We start from the raw sequence: 20,642 nt of genomic DNA, 5'->3' as shown, positions 1-20,642 counted from the left end.
CTGGCTTTTTATCATCAATGAACTCTCCCTCTCCTGCAAATTATTTCAGAAAAAGCCCTTGTGACTATTTTATAAAATTTGTTTAAAAAATTATTACTAAAACTCAATGCAATCAGTTATTATTTAATTTACAATTATCCACTATTACATTTCATAACACCAGTTAAGGTTAATAATATCTTAAAAATTTGTTACCATCATGCAAAAAACACCGCAATTGAAGACGTCTCTTTGCTTTTGGGTACATTGTACCACCAATTCCCAATCATGGTAGCCTGGACGCTTCACACCCTGTAGGAAAGTGCTTTTGAGACATATGAATTAAGATGTTACAAATGTACTGGTTTTCCATCTGAAGTAATCCTTAACAAACAATAAAAAAACATGGTCTCCAATAATGTTATAATGGAAAAACAACATTACATGATTTTTTTTTTAAAGAAATCTTACAAATACAAAATAGAAAAAGCAAATATTTTTGGGGAAAGGGTACCTCCAATTAGTCAATAACTTTTCGTAAGTTTGGGGATTTGTTGTCAATGAGTCATAGAGTAAAATTTTCTTTGTAAGAGGTTTCAATACCTGTGGTGAATTAAGTGAAATTTGTTGTAAAAACATACTCAGAAAGACAAACGCAATAACTAACTGTTATTTTTACTTTAAAATATCTGTTCGTATCAACATAGGTATAGAACATTAAATTAAATTCAATTCTATAGACATAAATATAACCTCATATGAATTGTAAATTTAACACAATTACTAACAAAATTAGTCACAATAGTTCTTATGCCTCATTATGAAATTAGACTGTAATGTTTCCATTTATAATGTTTACTATTCCTTATTAAAGTATGTTTATAGGGGTGTAGGGTTGTGCCACATGGCAAAACCCAGTACTAACCACAATAAAGTTTTTTGTATGAATAATATTAAAATCCACCCTTTTAAAAACTGGCTTGGTATATGGTTCTCACTTATGAAAGTGTAGCATTGTGCACCAATAGAGAGAACACTTTTGGTGATTCCAGTTTTCAAAAACAACTTTACAAAGCTCTATAAGTGGTATATTTGCAGAACAGATTTCATGTTTAGTCGAGAAGGACTATAAAGCACTTTTGTTCACAATGCAAAATGATATGGTATAGGTTAAGTGACAAAAAAAAAAAAAGCACACAGAGGGGCCGATTCAGATTCCGTCCACAAAACGTACCGACTGACACGGAGCCGGACAAGAAACAAACAGACATGGACCGGCACCCTATGACCCGTGCAGTACAATGCAACGCGTGTGAATTACAAACGTCATGTACGGAATACAAGCCTTACAACCGAGCCATAGGGAAAACAATGATCTGGCTGGAAAACAAATGCTAGTTGCAACAACCGACACAATCCTGGAATGAACCCGACCGACAACTAACCGCGATGTCCGATCTGTGCTGTACGATGCAATGTGTGTAAACCCTGATCTACTCGCACAAAGCCCAAGCAGCATAACCGACACGCACAGAAAACCGGGAACACAAGTAATAGAGATCTCTGAAACCGACACGTATGAAAGTCAGCGCGAACAAAGCGGAGAAACACGCGCGAGTGAACATCAGAGTCCAGATTGCGGGTACGTGTCATTTGTTTGTGTGGTTGGTGTCTGACTTACCGCCTGCGCTGTTGGCGTCGGTTCCTGATCCGGTCATAGATGTAGAGTACTTCTTTGGCCTGTGCAATGGGATTAAAGATGTGTTCGTGTCGTACACGCTGCTTGTTGCTCTTTTCGTCCCTGTTGCAAGCTGGTGCGTCTCGTAGCCGTGGATGGAGTTGTGAAGAGAATTGTAGCTGATATGCTTCTTTTACGGATACTGTGAGGTGCCGTTTTTAAAAAGGCATAGAACAAAAATGAATGACTTAAAAAGTAAAGACTGGATAATAAAATGAAGGAGACCGGTGGAACCCAAAGCCGATAGAAAGTTAAGAGGTACCTGCAAGCAAAGGTTACAGAGTTTAAGACACTCAAAAGTGAACATGAGGCACTCAAGACGAATGTCCAACAATGTCAGAATGCAGGAGATGTTGATGGTGTCCTTTAAGTAGCAGCTCTGTGGACGAGGAGACGCCTTAGACGACCAGGGGCCGGATACGAGCTGTCCCAATCTCTGATGTTGAGCACAAAGGAGTCACTGTGCGACAGGAACACAAACATGCCTTGCCAGTTAAAAACAATGAGGTTAACAAAAAAGAAGGAAGCAGTGTCAAGAACAGCAAGGTCAAAGGGACTCCGCACATGCATGTGAGTCGGAGGAGGCAACATGTAAGTGTTGGAGCACACAGGTGCGTAACCTGACCCTTGGTACAAGTGACGGACCGAATGAACACGAGTAGCACGAGGACCTCTAGCCAAGAGATGCAGGCACACAAATTACAGATAATGTGATGGGGTCGGAGAACTTTGTAGAAGAGGATGCTGGAGTTAGTAACTTATTTGAGCCTGAAGATCTATGGATTCGAGAGCCAAGCAGCCTATGCAAGTTCACTCATTGGACAGGGGTTCTGTTAAAGGGTTTCCAATGGGTGAAGCAGGCCTCAAAGTTATTGTCAAGACTGCGCATGCCTCGATAGTGATGCTGAACTATAATCTGTGTTACTCAGCATGTCGGAGTGCATTGGAGCCCACAATTGGCAAAATTTGCAGCAGCGTTAATGTTTTCGGAGATGCATTGAATTGACTCCTTCTCTCCAAGGGATATTACTTCTAATGTGTTTGATAACCACGGGCATGTTCAATAACCTGTATAGAGCACAGACACAGACTTTGCAGAAAAAAAGACAAGTAAGATCACGATACCAGGAGCAGCATGAATCTCCCCTCTTGTATTATGTATTCCTTAAGTGATGTCCAACGGAGTTCAGAGTGTACAGATGGTCGCAACTGAAATGGTATGTTATTTGAATCTTGCACATGAAGATTCCATGGACCCCACCTCCAATAATTCTTTAAGTACCACCGATAAATGGTTGTGATAAAGACAGTGTCCCTCAAAAAAAAAGCATTTGAAATGCAACGGGTTTCGCCTTTGGGAAATTTAACGTTTTAAGCAATGCATCATATCATCTTGGGTGCTAAAACAGAAAGAGCTGTGTTTGTATCGGATGTTGTGGAATGGTTATGGGCGGCCACATCGCATGTTGTTGTGAAAGTGGTCACATGCCAAAGAAGTGCACAAGTCTTGTGACGATGATGCAAAGTTGGGATACTGACCACCAGGGCTGGCACAAGGGGAGGAGCCCACCCTCACAAAGCAACATGTTTCAATTATGAAAACGAAGATTGACTGCTTTCTACTTAACCGAGCTAACGCAGCAACAATATTGAGACCTTTCAATTTGGATAAATGCCTGTTGACACAAAATGATTTGTGCCGCTACTGGTTCGATCTTGAAGTCCTAGGGTATCTCTGTCACGACAGAGGTGATTTGCAAATGCCAGGGCACAATGTGCCCCGGCAAGGTGAGGAGGTCAGCGGCTCAATATAGCTGTGTTCCTGAGAACTGCATTTTTTTTTAAAAAGCACTCACATACTATTGTGTATTTCACGGCATTTTTTCGTTTTCAAACTGATTTAATGTGAAAAATGTTGTGCTGTGCAGAGAGTCATATCTGCATTGGTTTGCCGGGCCAACTTTATTCTCTGCAGAAAATGGCTCTTGTGCCTTATGTTGTGTGTGTGAAGATTTTCTGGGAACAGAAGAATCTCAAAATGTGAGGATGATTATGGGAAGGAGACAGCCACTCCGGCTGCATGTCTCCTCTAACTTTAGCTGCCCAGCTAAAACCGCATAGCAGGCGTAGGCAAAGCATCCTACCTCCAAAGCTCACCGACTTCGTCATCCTTATCGTCAAAGGCACGCGCCCTGCCCATGACAAAGCAACCATCCCTCAACTACAGAATACATGCGCATTGAAAAATCCCACAAGAAATTCTCCTCACTCAAACACCCACACAATGCACTATAAAATATACTAAGCATGCACTCAAACCTCCGGATAACACATTAAACACAAACAACACACATACACCAAACTACAAAGAACACCCCACCCCACAAAATATAGTGAAAAGTCACCAACCAATCACGAGACAAACAAAGACTGAAAATGCAATAGGAATGTAATTTCCATGCGTCCTATGGAATTTTAAATGGAAGTGCCATCATGAAAGAAGGCACGGATGTGATGTTTTGGGGGGGGGGAAGGGTTTGTAGGTGTGGTACAACAATTATCAGATAGCGGAAGGGACCAACGAGAGACAGAGAAGCAAAACGGTTTTAGTAGTAAAGGGGCTGATTTACTGGGAAGAGGGAAAATGACGCCATGGCAGTCAGTAGGCGGTACAAAGACACCAATAAAAAAACAAAAAGCATGAAGAACAAGTTACTTTCCTTCGGTAACGATGTATCTGTAAGAAACATTAGTTAGTTAGATTCCTCACCTTAGAATATCCCCAGGCGTCAGACTGGATCTGGAAGATTTTTCGTCAGCAATACCCCTTGCTCGTCGCTAGGCGTCGTCTGCGGCTCCACGTCCGTCGTTGGCGTCGTGCGCCGGAATGACGTCGTCTGAGTACTTAGACGCCACCCTCGTGCGCTGACGTCAGTTCTTGTACATAGCTTTCCGCGTCAGGAACGCAGAGCCATGCAAGAGACCGACACTGGTGCCAAAAAAGTCTAGGGGCCTGAAAAGGATAACCTTAACCCTAGATGTCAGTTCGCAGAACGGGGAGGCTGTGTGGTTCGGTGCGGAATCTAACTAATTAATGTTTCTTACAGATACATCAATCAATCAATCAATCCAAAACATTTGTAAAGCACGCTACTCACCCGGAAGGGTCTCAAGGCGCTAGGGGGAAGGGGACTGCTACTGCTTGAACAGTCCGGTCTTGAGTTGTCTCCTGAAGGCGAGGTGGTCTTGGGTCAACCGAAGGTGGATGGGGAAGGGAGTTCCATGTCTTGGCCGCCAGGTAGGAGAAGGATCTGCCTCCGGCGGTGGCCCTTTGGATGCGTTGTACGGCGGCGAGGGCGAGGCTAGCAGACCGTAGCTGGCGGGTGGGCGTGTGGAAGGTCAGGCAGTTGTTGAGGTACTTGGGGCCCAGGTCGTGAAGAGACTTGTGTGCGTGGGTGAGGAGCCTGAAGGTGATCCTCTTGTTGACGGGGAGCCAGTGCAGGTCCTTCAGGTGGCTGGAGATGTGGCTGCGTCGGGGGATGTCCAGGATGAGTCGGGCGGAGGCATTCTGGATGCGTTGGAGTCTTTTCTAAAGCTTGGCTGTTGTTCCAGCGTAGTGTGTTACCGTAGTCCAGTCGGCTGGTGACGAGGGCCTGGGTGACCGTCTTCCTGGTTTCGGTCGTGATCCATCGGAAGATCTTGCGGAGAAAGCTGAGGTTGTGGAAGCATGAAGAGGAGACGGCGTTGACTTTTCTGGTCATCGTGAGGGAGGAGTCCAGGATGAAGCCCTGGTTGCGTGCGTGGTCTGTCGGCTTGGGGGCGGTGCCCAGGTCTGGGGGCCACCAGTAGTCGTCCCAAGCGGAGCGTGATGGTCCCAGGATGAGGACTTCCGTCTTGTCTGAGTTCAGTTTCAGGCGGCTGTTCTTCATCCACTCGGCGACGTCTTTCATCCCTTCGTGGAGGATGTTTCTGGCGGTATCGGGGTCTCTGTTGAGGGACCGGATCAGCTGGGTGTCGTCGGCGTAGGAGATGATGTTGAGGTTGTGTTGGCGTGCGATGATAGCGAGGGGTCTCATGTAGACGTTGAAGAGGGTGGGGCTGAGTGATGATCCTTGCGGGACGCCGCAGATGACTTTGGTGACCTCTGATCGAAAAGGGGGGAGGCGGACTCTATGTTCTTCCGGCGAGCAACGAGATGATCCACTTCAGTGCCTTCTCTTGGATACCAGTGTTGCTGAGGCGTTGGACAGGGGTGCGGTGGCAGACAGTGTCGAACGCTGCGGAGAGGTCCAGGAGGATGAGTGCCGCTGTTTACCCGTTGTAGAGCAGGGCTTGTATGTCGTCGGTGGCTGCGATGAGGGCGGTCTCGGTGCTGTGGTTGGCTCTGAAACCGGACTGCGAGGGGTCGAGGGATCCATTTGTCTCGAGGAAGGCAGCAAGCTGTCTATTGGCGATCCTCGATGACTTTAGCCGGAAAAGGGAGGAGCAAGATGGGGCGGAAGTTCTTCAGATCGGTGGGGTCTGCTGTTGGTTTCTTCAGTAGGGCGTTGAGCTCGGCATGCTTCCAGCTCTCCGGGTAGGTGGCGGTGTTGAAGGAGGTGTTGATGACGTCTCGGAGTTGGGGTGCGATGGTGGAGGCGGCCTTGTTGAAGACGTGGTGGGGGCAGGGGTAGGTCAGTCGGAGATCCGGAGTGGATGGTATTCATCGTGTGGGCTGTGTCTTCGGTGGTCACTGTGGTCCAGGTGCGGAGGATGGCGGTGGGGGGCGTTGGTTTGACGCTTGGGTGTGAGGGTGGTGTGCCGAAGCTGTTGTGGATGTCGGCAATCTTGCGGTGGAAAAACGAGGCGAGGGAGTAGCACAGATCTTGTGAGGGGGTGATGTCGTTGTTGCCGGTGCTGGGGTTGGAGAACTCCTTGACGATGCTGAAGAGTTCCTTGCTGTCGTGGGCATTGTTGTCCAGTCGATCCTTCAGAGATGTCTTCTTGGTGGTGCGGATGAGCTGGTGGTGCTTGAGGGTGGCGTGTTTGAGGGCGGTCATGTTGTCAGTGGTCTGGTCGAGGAGCCAGCCAGGCGATGATGATGTCGGCTGCGGCTCTGTGACCGATCCTTGGACCTCCTCCTGGACCGGGATCGAGAGGGGCGCGGAGCCGAGTGGGGAAGCTCGAGAAGCTTACGGGACCGCTAACGCCTAGCTTTCGAGGTCAGGGCCTTACAGTCCGAACACGACTCCGCGTCGTAGTAGAGGCACCAGCGGTGGTGATCTGTCACCGACATCAAGCGGTCACAGTCATCGCTGGCCTTGAAACCAGGCATCCTACCGGCACCAGATGTCGAGACAGTGATCAAAAGGGATCAAAATACTTATTAAAAAAAGACTAAAAGGGGCAGCTCTACCGGATAGGCACTTACTGGCGCGGAAAAAAGAAGAAGTGACATCAGCGCGAAAAGGTGCGTCTAAGTACTCCGACGTAATTCCGGCGCACGACGCCAACGATGGACGCGGAGCCGCAGATGACGCCTAGCGACGCGCAAGGGGTATTGCTGAAGAAAATTCTTCCGGATCCAGTCTGACGCCTGGGGATATTCTAAGGTGAGGAATCTAACTAACGTGTTTATTTAAGATTTTTAATTCAAGGCAATCAAAGTTATGGCTTGAAAGTGGGCTTAGCTTCACCCGGTACACTGTATAAAGCATCTCTCGCAGAGCCAGGGCACAAGGTGCCTAGGCAAAACCTAAAAAGATGGGGTAGACAGTCGGGAAGAAAACTCCCATGTCCTGTGTACAGTTTTACGGCAGAGTGGTAGGCAAGGTCACCATGAAGTAGTTGCAAATTGGAGTATGCTGGGAAGGCAACAATGTGTTGTTTAATTAGTCGCAGTGTTTTTGCCATGCGACCCCACCATAACGCAATACAATAAATAATATCGGGTGGTGTTTATACCTCACTGTGACAGGATATGTTCGGTTCTGCCTTACCCTTAAGAAAGCTAGGCTCTACAGCAGGATGGGAGAAACATGTTTTTGGGCGGCAGATGTTCTATCTTGCTGTACACGTCTATAACAAAGGTCCTGGGAGGAGCTTTAACGTTCATGTAAAGATATATCAAACAATGTTTACATGTGTGGATTTATGAATCCAACATGTTTGGTTTCAAAAATTTACATCGATTGTTAATAACTGTTTTGAGTTGTTTAACCCTTATTGAAGCATGGTCACTCTATATGTCGTAATCACTGATTCACTTGCCACACTGGTGAATAGACTAGATAGGCTGTAGGGTAGTCCGGTTCATGCAATGGCAACCTCCAATTTCTAATGGAGAATAAATTTAGGATTTGAAGAGCCTGCACTATGGGTAACTTAAATTTTTAAAGTGTATTGACTTTATAAATATGGGACCTTACTTATGTTGTAAGTGGTGCAAGCACCGACTTACACATGCTCAAATTATAATTTTTTTTTTAAACAATTTTATTGGTTTTTTTTCTTGTGTGGCACATGACATGCTTCTGTCCTTTGGAGACTGCTGGTGTACCTTTGCACTCTGTATCTTCTTGTTACAGTATAGTTTGGAATTTCAATGCTAACCAAGTAGCCAATTCTGAGTGTACCTAAGTGAACACTAGGTCAAATGTTTTTAGGAAGCACATAAACTGTGGTTCTGAATTGCTGTAACATAATAAGAATTGTCATAAATACATAATAACTGCAAACAGTAGGGGAGACCATGAAATGAGATACTACTTTCCATTATGGACTCTATAACGAATGCAAGCCCTCTCATATTATTCATATATAATGTTCAAATGTATGTCTTAGAAGCAAAAGAAAAAAAGTTGCACTTACTAAAAGAATCCAATGAGCACCAGTATTTGTAGGACACACAACGGTTTCCATAGTCTCATAAGGTACCTGCACATAATATAAAGTGGTCATGAATAAATGTACGTGTCTCCTGAACAAAAAACTTGTACACTAACATTATTACTAAGGTATAAATGCCTGTTCAATCGTCTTTCAAAAATAACATTATTGTCTTTGAAGACAAGCAATTAGTGTTTTTCACTCTTTAGACATTTGAAATGTAGACCATTTTTTAAATTTTGTAATTTCGTATTTGTATGCTGCTTGGACACTTTGCAGTGATTCAAAGTTATGTTGCTAAACCATTTCAGCCTCACAGTGTGACAAGTAACATAAGAAATTTAAATAGTTACCCGAAAAACAGATGATCGATAAGTGCCCATGAAGATTGAGGACGACACTGTCGCCGAAAGTGCTAAACACTAAGGTTAAAAGAAAAAAACATCAATAAACATATTCAGAAAATTGTTTTTTTCTTTGTATTCTTTTTCAAAGTAGAACTATACTTACATTGGGACTTGACAAGCATAACTTTGCAAGGTACGCATCTATTACCTAATAAAAAAAAAAAAAAAAACATTAGACATAGTATTTAACTAATGCTTTATTACAACTCCGGCGGAGCGAAGAACACAAGACTGGCTAAAGGTTAACAGTGGTGGCTCAGACACCGCAACACGAGCGGTACTGCCAGCACACTCAGAGTATGCAATATGGTTGGCGGACTCACCGCAGTACATCAAAGCATGTTATGAGTGTCCTATAAAACAACGGGTACATGGAGGTTACAACTTCATGTACATTGTGTTGTAGAGGAAACCAAGGGGTGCCTACAGTGCCACTTGTACTTAATCCACATGTGGATGTACAAAGGGTGTCAAAACTTGTGCACTATTGTGTGCATGCACAGTAACTGTTGAACGGTATAGAATTTTCAGTACATGTTTTGCAGGACCATTGTGAGGCAAACTCCCTGTAATTACACGAGGATCAACTGACTACAAATCAAATATAATGTGGCAGGCAAGCATGATCGTTGGTGGCTATGGGCAGGGGCGTGCATTAGAGAAACACACCTGACCTTGCATGGTTAAAATTCTTAATCAAGCCGTAAGTGTACACAATCATCTTTTTAATCCTCCTATTTTAAGTTTTTCTATTTGTAAATTAGTTTGTATCTATAACATAAAAATTTTGTAGTTAAAAATGAGTTTACATAAAAAACTAAAATTAACTAGTTGATTACAAAATCTCATAGATGTAATTTTTTTCAGCTTACAGTACCTGTTATTTGGATGTTTTTTCTTTATAAAAACTTATTCTCCATGACTTAAATGTGTTTTTTGGTATACTGAACACCAAAGAAAAGACGTATTATTTAAAAAGTTTATTTTTTTTTCAGAGATAAGTCATCATTTAAAAAACTAGCATGGAAATTTAAAAGAAAAATAGGTTTACTTTTGACAATTCTAGATTAAATCTCAAATCATTTATTGCAACATTATACCAAAACAATCATTTGTAAATTTTTTTTACAAAAGAACACATTCTATACTCTTAGTTAGGGTCAATTGCTATTACTTTATTGCAAAAAAAGATTCTTAAACGCTTGTTCATTTGTGGTTAATTTTGTATAACAGCAGGATAGTTCTTTATTAATTATTTTATAACATGTGCTGTGTATAAATGATATAAAAGCAAACCTCATCAACTATCCATTGGGGCGATTTTAGTGAATGGAATGAGTAATCGTACAATTTTATGTTTGAAACTATTGCTTCCAAACGTCCAATCGCAGGTTTATTCCATACAGCCAAAAGTTTTTCAACGTCTGGAGAAACTTTATGTTCCAAATCTGTGGATACATAATTTATCAACAAAAATTTTAACATACTTTACAAAAATCACGCTTGGAATTCGATATTTCAAAACTAATATGTAAAAAGTATTTCACTACATATTAAATTTTTTTTTTTTTTTAAATGTTAGTTCTCTTGAGTAAAACTATTGTAAAACATCAAATAAATATATATTATTCTGACATTATTGATGTGGTTTTGAAATCAACCAACCCATCGTTAGAGACTTTGCAACAGAAATGGTAGCCTTTGAATGTGACCGCAAAATCACAATGTAAACTGTCAGGTTCATATGACTCCTTAAAGGCCATACACATAAACAATGCTGTCTCATCTGTCGTGTTTATGATGTTGATTTTGGACACTAAATCCATGTTGGTCTCTCCGACATGAATTTGGTGTTGGAAAAAAAGTTTTATGTGGGCCAGCATGGTCAAATTTCACTGTGGCACTCCGCATTTGTCCACAAATACCCTGCACAACGCTAAAGAGATGTTTGAAAATTTACAATTTCCATTGAGAGACTAACACACGCCCAGATTTATCTTAAGCACAAAATTACATTATAAAAAGGTGGATTTCCAAATGCCCCATTTGCGGGCAGAATTTAATAGCAGTGTGCCATACGCTGACCTGAGGGCTGTTGGTCCAACAACTGCAGCAATGTCAATTTGAGGCAATTAAAAAAATGTATTAACTTAAATAATGTAGTGCACTTTTAAAAAATAAATTGAACATTGTGAAATCGATTTTATAATTGTAATTTCAATAGAAGTTTAACATAAAAAAAGAAAACATGAAACATGCTGAGTAGCAAAATTACAATTATAATGAGGTGGTGTTGCTTTGACACTTGCCGATGGAGTCAGATGGATGGGGTTGCATCCCCACACATAGGCAATTGCCTAGGAGAGCAATGTGTGAACCTCTGCCGGTTAATGAGAACACACCTTTGACACTGTGACCTACACAGAGGGCGAATAGCGGCGCAGAGGCCACTCAGGGAGCCAGAGACCTGGACAACCTGACACTGTAGCTGTGTGTGTTGTGTGATGTAACCGGGTTTGCCTGGTATACACAGGTGCCCCTGTCGGTGGAGTAGGTGCTCAACAGAACGAGCGTGAGATAGCCGTCAAGGTGCAGCAGTGACTCTTTGGAGGAGGTCGCAGGCTGAATCACTGTAGTAAGGAGTGTCCTGATAGGCACCGTATTTAATTTGAGGGGAAGAACCTCCCCTACGCAACAACAGAAAATGAATGAACTACTAACTTAGGCAAGGATGTAGGGGACAGCGTCCAATGGTTTTGGAGATAATTTCAGCTGTACTGTACGCTCAAGAAAAATAAACCAGTGCGGTTACATCATCACACTGAGATGTGAGAGGGTATTCAGACTCCTAAAAATATTTTTCCATTGTCTACCGGTCAGTAGAGATGCTGAGCTCGATATAGACCAGCCCTTGAGGGAACTACACCGTGTGACGCCAAGTCCGGGGCTGAGGACGGAGCTAGCGGCGTAGCCGTGGTATGAGCCAAAGATGATGCAGTGTCCGTAGCCAAAAGACATTTTGAGTCCAAGCCATTGAACTTATGCCGGAGTTGTCAAGATCGAAGCCAACGGCTGCACCGAGGCCGGATCCGTAGTGATGCCAAGACGGGATGCAACAGAGGCTACAAGGACGGATTTGCGGGGGCACCGAGGCCTGATCCATAGAGGCACAGAGGGAGGATACACTGCGGCGCAGAGGCCGGATCCACGGTGGCACCAAAGCCAGATCCATGGCCTGAGCCACATTGCAAAGGTCGCAGACAGCGGCCGTGCCTAGGCCGACAACAACGGCGGTGGAGCCGAGGACGGAGCAAACAGCTGTGCTGAGGCCATAGCTAATGGACCAGACGGACAACATGGGGAAAGTAAACGGACAATGGCTGAGTGAAGTACCTGTACTTCGCTGGAGTCGCGTACAGTCCCCAAAAATGCGGGTAGGCCACAGGCAACAACGGAGGCCCCAAAGGAGCAGTGTGGGAGCGACCCCACGCTCCATCTATCGAGTCTCGTGAACAGTGAGGGGAGACAAAGAGCCACGCAGCTTATTCGACTTTAAATGGCATTGGGACTTACCTGTACCAAATTCAAATGAACGATGGTGTGGTCAGAGCCAGCGATACATCGAACACCTACAGGAGCGTGATCTTGAGTGGCGCTGGACAGAGTGCCTGGCTTCCAAAAACTTCCGGGAACACTCCCGCAAGTCTTCCGCGCCATGGCCCGACAATCAGGGCACGTCTCGGGTTGATGGCGTGCCCGAAGCAGAAGAGAAACACATTGTGGGGATCCGTCACCTACATGGTCCGACACCATTCCTGGCCATCCCTACTTCACCAAAGTTGAAATGTATACCAAAACAAGAAAAAAGTTGTATAAACAAAGCCTTATAGGTGATTGTCAATTGCCGTGAGGGGAAGGGCCAGCTTGTATTCAGTATCGCAGTGACGGGAACGCCTTGGCCCTTACCTCCAAGTGCCATGAGGATAACAGCCCAACGACTCCATGCAAAGGAGTGAGAAGAACAGCCTACAAACTCCAGAAGCCCCTGCTCGGCCCCGAGTGGCAGCATCAGACAAGCACAACAATTCCAATCATAATGAAGCGCCCGGGCAAAGTCCGGGCCAAGGGTGTGCCTGTCCTGCACCCGTCAAAGCCAGGAAGAGGAATAGCAGCGCCAGCTCAATTACATGGCTACTGTGCCATAGAAGGGACCCATGTGATTAAAATTAAGGTAATGTGCCGATTTGTGCTGCATACTATTTTTCATAGTGACACTATTGTTTAAATACATTTGAGTAGTGATACTTGGGACAGACTTTGCTGTGACACTGTTTTACTTCTAAAAAATAATATTTCCCATGCTCTGACTCCACCTTACAGCATTTAATTAGCTTATTGCTAGAGTAACCATGGACAAAAGTAACACAATGGAAGGTTTGGGGGGGAGAATGGAGCATCGAGTGGGATGGGTAAGGTTAAAAAGGCAAGGAAAACTTCCAAGCACAGCGCTAATAATTGTGTGATCAACAGGATAGAGACCCTAATAACAGAATGTGAATGGATTCTCATTCAGAGTTACCTGTGGCCGCTAGCGTCGAGAGAACCCCATTATGAAGTGACCATGAGCAACCCCGTTGTACGACAATACCGCCTTTGTTTCAGAAAGCTTTTCTAAGCTGTACTTAACCTAGTAGCGAGACCAAACATACCGTGTTAGCACAGGTGGGATTTGCCTCCACACAGTTCAAGAATAATCAACTGATGAGAGATCCTGTAATCGATTTAGAGGCTACTGCTATTTTCAGCTATAACCGGTTTCCGTCGTTGCCAAAGGCCTCTGATCTGCTGGAGTAGATAGTGCAAAAATTCAAAATCCTAAGCCCTAACACCATCACAGCTTTGTATAAGCCAGTAGGGACTGGTGACCCATGTCTTGAAGCTCATCTGCAGATTGTTAATGCGCTGAGGCTAGAAATAGGTGCAATGGGGGTGATTATTGTTGATTTAGTGTCAGTAGTTAAACTAATAGACCCAAGTGGCATGTCACACCTGCTGGCTGCTAGTGACACACCTATCCCACCTAGGGCACAAATGAATGCACAAAAAGAATAATCTATTGCACATCATGGCTCTCTCTCCTCTCTCAAACCACTTGCTACTCAGGACATTACGACACATGATTGTCAACAGACAGCTCCCTCACAAATCTCTTTGCTCACTGACAAGGCCGCACATCTGCCTCTACAATGTATTAGAAAAAAAGCTAGACCTTTTAAAACACCAGTAGATCCTTGTCAGCAATCTAATGAGTATTCTTATTTGAAAAAACTTTTGTATTATCCACCTGTACAGACGCGAACAGTCTATATGGTCAGTGTTTAAAAGATTAAATCACGTGCTGACCACGAAAACTAAGACTCCTTTAAAAATAAGACCATACATTTGATTTGCCATGTCAGGGGCTGTCTGTCGTTGGTACGGGATGACATAGCCTGGGCTTGGCGATGTACAATTCATTACCGTTCTCTTGACTACATTGAACTTACCTTTACAAAGCAAGATGAGGCTGCAAATTTGTGTGCACTATAATTTTGGAGTTGCCTTCCAGGCTCTTCAGACATTCAATTCAGAAGTTAACCAATACTTACTGATACCATGGCCCAGGTCAAAGTAATTGAGCAGAGTGTTGAGGGTTGGTCTACATTAGATGGCAAAGACTGACTGAGAGCAGCCGACAGGGCTTACAGAGACCGGTCATAATAGGAACACTGGACCTCAACACCACCCACGCTACATCCTAGTGTCACTCCACGCACTCGACCAAGGAGAAAACAACTACTGCAGTCCAGCATCGCCAGCAGACACACAGAGACCCTTCAGCTGTCAGTGCTGCCGGTACTCCTTCAGCTCCAACAGGAATGCTTATCAAGCACAACACACCATGGAAGAGCTTGCAATACTAGCCACTCAACGTCTGTTCACTGTATATACATGCCAACTAAGTATGTGACCTCCTGAACAGCAAAACCATGGTTGTAAAATTCTTCACCAAAAACTAAACCCACACCACCACGGCCCTGAATATAGCCATCGCCATTCACAAAGGATACAAGATCTCCAGGATGGACAGCCACACCCCCACGGAGTATTAATCGCCATAGCCCACAATTCCAACATCCACCTAAGCACACTACCGGAAGAGACGACAGACCTGATAGAACACCGGCACTTAGAGATACTGGCCACCTCTACCATCACACTTATAACGCTGCACCATAATACACACACTACACGACGCAAGGATAATGGACAAGTCATATAATAGGTTAATAGATCTAGCCAGCAGAAAACAAAAAGTAAGTCTACCACCCTTTCTCTTGGGCCCAACACCTACCACCTGAAGAATCACCAACGGGTCCGTAAGTCAGTACAACCCTCTTGAACTTATACATGTCTATACTCGCCACCATCCTCTTAGGATACGGAATCAGCATTGACTCGTATGCAGACAACACCCACCTCATCCTCTCCCTATACATCAAAGCCAACGGAGCCACAGAAAAGCAAAACTAAAGTTAAAAAAAGGGACAAAAAATTAGCAAAATGGATGAAAATAAGATGGCTACAAATCAACACCGACAAAACATAAGTATTCATGATAGGGCCACACCCCAAGGCATGTAAGGACACATGGTGGCTACCTAAACACTCACTAGCCCACCTACCCACTCTGTACGTGCATTTAAACATGGATTCCTTCGAAATCCCAAGATCAAACCAGACTGACAGATCAACATAGTCACATGCTCCTTCTTTCACATGCTTCGCATCTTACTGAAGACCTTCAATTTGATGTCTGACAAACACAGAAAAAACGCAACACACACACTCGTCATAAGCAGAATAGACTACAGCAAAGCACTCTATTCCAGAATAAACAAAATCCTCACACGCAAGCTACGAAACATCCACAAAGCCGCTGTGAAACCGGTTATCAACATACTGCAACACAGCCACATATCCAAACACCTGCACACACTCCACTGGCTCTATATCGAGGCTATAATCACCTTCCATATCCTGATCCAAGCACATAAAGCTATAAACAACAACCACCCAGCATACCTAAAAAGCACTATAAACTTTCACTCCCCATAAAGAACACTAACAGCAGAACAGCTTTCCTATGCCGTGGTTCACCGCACCAGAAAAACACAGATCAGGAGGACGCCGAATCTCCTTCATCACAGCAAGAGCATGGCACAATATCATGCTCCATAGCACACAGGCAAACTCATTCCACATTTTCGCGAGATTACTTAAAAACATGTCCATGATAGACTAGAACCTACACCGTCCCCTGCATACCCACCGGCTTCAGAAGCCTTACAGGTGAGTAGTCGCGATTCAGCCAACCACGGATTGATTAATTTCATTGTTTGGTATATCGTCAGGAGGAGGAAGTTTAGGGAAATCAATTGGTGGGAAACAGAGAGCTAACAGTATCAGCAATGCTAAGCATCATATACATTTCATTGATAAATTGCGCATAACTTACCCTATGTAGTTTGAAACATAGCGTGCTTCTTCACGATGCAATAATGCATGCTTTGAGAGGTGTAAAAAGTTGAGTTTTAACACACGGTGTGTTTACACGTCTTGATCTCAATATTTTCTGCGGCAATTGTTTTTTAACTTATTTAAATATAGGGCTGGCCGGTCCCCCTTAGCGGTCTTGACCTTGTCTTGTTGGTGGAGGTGGTGATGGAGGATTGACGTACAGACAGATTGTTTTGATGGACTGTCATCTTGGTGGACCAAACAGACATTGCAGCAGCGGGGAAGGACTCATCATATAAATATATCATTAAGTCTCCAAATAATGGTGGAGTGCTGATCCGTTCGATTGAGAATAAGATATGAGTTAAAATGCTGTTTAGCTAGATTTGTGATGATGATGATCAGGTTTGTGCTTGAAATAATGAGGAAACAGAAACAACAAGGGAGAAGCTTTCGAGGCTCAATATAGTTTTTTCATGTTACATGCTCATATTTGAAAAATAAAGAGAAATATATTTGACTTTCTTATATGTAATAACATAAATCTGTATTAAAAGTGAATTTTAGCAAGCATGCTGCATTTTTTGTTTAATTATTAAATTCTCAACTGACTTTGAAAAATTCTTATAAAAGTACATATATTAAAAGCCACAAGCATGTGCAAAAACCAGCACAACAAGCTTATAAAGGTGTTATAAAGATTTTTACAACTTCAAATTGCTTTTTAAATATATAAAAAGAAACCTCACCACCAAGCATTCCAGTTGCTTTTAATCCTACTGAAACATCCATCTCCTCTGAAAGTGTTTCGATTGAATGAATTTCGTGATCTTCTTGACTGGTCATGCTTGCTGGAAAATATTTTTTTTAACTTTATTAAAGGGCTATAAATTATTGTTAAAAATTTCCCTAAATGAACGCATTGCAAAAAAGTATGTTAAATAAGGAGGTGAAGTTCAAGTTAGTAACAACTCAGTTTCGAAAAACAAACAATATTAACCAAAACCACCACAATCCATTCGTAAAACGAAGATTATTGCAAAATCATTTTTTAAACATACATTTTTTCAAAAACTTTATTTTATGAGAAAAAATGTTTTGCTTTCTTTGTGTTAAATAAGTACCTTAACAACCAAGCGGGTGCACTCTATCAAGGGTGATGTTATATAATTTAAAAATTCATATCCAAATTACTCCAAATGGAAAAATCAAAACATACCTTTCTTTGGTTCGCTGATGCTGCTTGATGTATACGGCCTCAACATGTCCAGATTGTATGTTCTACGTAGAGCGATGTTGCTAGCATTAATCAATGTAACATGCTTCCCTTTTATTTCTGAAATGGTGTATGGTCCGTTAAATTTATGTTGTAAAACCCCTCCTTTTCTCGTACCTAGCCGGAATTTTTCAGGAGCACTAACTGTCCCTCTGTAAAGGTGCAAGGCTTAAATTTTTTGGTTACTCTCTTTTTAAATTTTTCTTTTTGTTTTTCCTGTGCCAGCTCAATGTTCTTTTTGGTCTGCTTCTGCAGCTCTTCTCTTTTTTTTTTCCTTTTGGTAGACAATGTCCGCATATTCAGCTTCAGTTGGTAGTATAAAGTCAATCTATTAAAGGAAACATCAAACTCCATATGTAATGCTAATCATATTCATGATGTTTAATTGTTTTTTAATAATTCTTCAATACATGAAAAAAATATATTTAAAAAAAAAAACACAATTATCAATAGAATTAAGCATTCTATTTGTAAAAAAAAATTTAAACAAAAAATTTTAAAAATATTTTTGACAATCAATGTGAAAATACATGAAAAAGGGAAAGATATAATTAATTGTTAATAGTTATCAATACTTCAATAATATCCTGCAAGTAAATATCTGTATCAATACACAACATATATGAATCAGAAGAATTAGATATGTGTAAGCACTCTGAAAATAATAGAACATTTTAACCATTTTTCAAATTGAAACGAAAAAAATTATTTCATACCAGGTCATCTGCAACCTCACTTGGAAATCTGGCTTCACGGCCATACATTAACAGAAAAGGGGAAACTTTTGTTGTTGAATGCGGCTTTGATCTTAACGAAAACAATGCATTGTCCAAAAACAAATCCCAATCGTTTTGATGTTCGTTGACATATTTAGCCAATATGCTGCAAAATTATAAAAAAAATAGCGCATAGAATGAATGTAACAGACAATGTATAATCAAGTGTGATATATTATTAGTGAAATAAAAAAGTTACAATTATGTAATGTATTCTTTAATATTGAAAAACACTTTTCAAAAATGGTATTCAGCACAGTGGTCATCATTAAGATGCTGGTGGGACTATTGTACAAACAGCACAATATAGGAAGTGTGACAAAGTGACACTGATCCGCAGGAACGCTGCCCTCCTTGTGATGCGTACGACTTTCACTGAAATTGCGAAGACTGTTATCTCTTGTGCTTCTGGCTGAACCACACGGCGCAATCGAAAACATAGAAATTAAATACATTCCTGCACCTAGTGCCAAACATGGTCCATGGATGTTGGTGACCTAGGCAACATTGTAGGCAGACAGGGGGTAAAGGGGCCATGCTATGGACTACCATAGCAGCGGTCTAACAGCCATTTCCTGTGATAAGAAACTCTATGAAAGGACATGCAGAAAGGAACTTTGCAATTCTAATGGTGATTTTCTAGTGATTACCGACCAAGCAATGGTAGGATTGGCTTAATAACTATTATTTAGCATGCTTTATTTTACCGCACAATCTTAATTTGTTTTTAAAGAGATTATTTGTCAGAAACACCAAAATCCGGTCAATATTCTTAACATTAAAAAAAAAAAATTTAAAATAAAGTTCCAGGATAAAATATTTTAGAAATAAAGACTCTTAAATAGCATTACCTTTTAATGTTAGCATTCGTACGCTCATCTAAACCATTTGTCTGTGGGTGATATGCTGCACTCAAAGAACGTTGTATTTCTAATAGTTTTGATAGTTCAAAATTAACCTGAAAAATAAAAACATATATATTTTATTTAACGATGTTTTATTTGACAATAGAAATTATCCAGAAAGTGAGAAGAATGTAATTATATAGTAATAATAATAGTAATCTTTATTCGGTTTATAACAGTGTAAAACCATAAAAGATATCATAACATACACATATTCATAATAAAATTTGCTTAAAAATGTAGTTAAATATATAGTTAAAAAGAGAAAGTGTGCGTAATTTAAATAATACAGAAATTAATTCACTATATTACAAATTGTTTCTGTGCCTCATAATACACTTTAAAAAATTCAGTACGTGATAGACTGTTCGTTCGGAATCCAAAGTTTGAAGTGCCAGCATGGCTGGACGACATTGTCTGTGGCCCCATCTTTTTAATAAAGGGATTAGCCAGACTTTACGATGGGTATGGAAGAGCTTACAGAACAATACTGTGTGCATGTTGGACTGTTGTGAGCGATCATCACATGGGCACAGTTCCATCTGAGTTTTCCAGTTATTTTTTTCGGGAAATGACACTAGTCTAAAAAAGAGGTTCATTCTGAACCTTGTTAGGAGCATTTTTTCGTAGGTTGTAAGCTCCAGTGTCAAATATTGCTGGATATTCAGCGACTGCTGTGTCATAATTGCGTGGATGACCGATTTTTTCGTACTCAGTAATGTCAGTCTAAGGGATTCCAGGTGGCTCAGGGCAACTAATTTCAGTTCCTTTTTAGATATTTCCTTCAATTCTTCTGGCATATGGTAATATTTTTCTAGGCCCAGGTCAGAGAAGAAATGTCTTACATAGGAGAGCCAGGATATTTTGTAGGCATGGTCCAGATCCATGGTGCCGCAAAGGATGGTTTTAGTCAAGGTGTTTTTTTCTGATATCCATACTCGCCTCCAAAGCAAAAGAGGTTGGATTTTTATTAGATCTTCAATATATGTGATTCCTAGCGGCCTCAATTACTCCTGTCAGCCGTGACGGGAGTAATTGAGGCCGCGGTTGAACACGAGGCATTATGCCTCGGGGAGTGCCCTGCACACCGTACTTTCCCGAGGCGGCGGAGATCGGTGCGTGCTTGCACCCAGA

At 42.1% G+C, this 20,642-nt stretch overlaps 1 pseudogene across 1 annotated transcript; it reads right to left on the bottom strand.

The window, feature by feature from the left end:
• Window positions 1–180: 180 nt before the first annotated feature.
• LOC146776405 (uncharacterized) lies at window positions 181–20,395 on the bottom strand (annotated as a pseudogene). Its single transcript, XR_014971949.1, has 9 exons — window positions 20,115–20,395; window positions 18,544–18,709; window positions 17,771–18,155; window positions 10,288–10,439; window positions 9,095–9,139; window positions 8,938–9,006; window positions 8,567–8,632; window positions 494–582; window positions 181–304 (listed from the first exon to the last, which is right to left on the bottom strand). The product of XR_014971949.1 is annotated as an uncharacterized LOC146776405 (transcript).
• Between the last annotated feature and the right edge of the window lie 247 nt (window positions 20,396–20,642).

This window comes from Triturus cristatus, chromosome 12 (assembly GCF_964204655.1).
Source record: "Triturus cristatus chromosome 12, aTriCri1.1, whole genome shotgun sequence".
NCBI classification, from domain to species: Eukaryota; Metazoa; Chordata; class Amphibia; order Caudata; family Salamandridae; genus Triturus; species Triturus cristatus.
The sequence above is the reverse complement of the archived record's forward strand: the minus strand, read 5'-3'. Positions and strand labels throughout refer to the sequence as shown.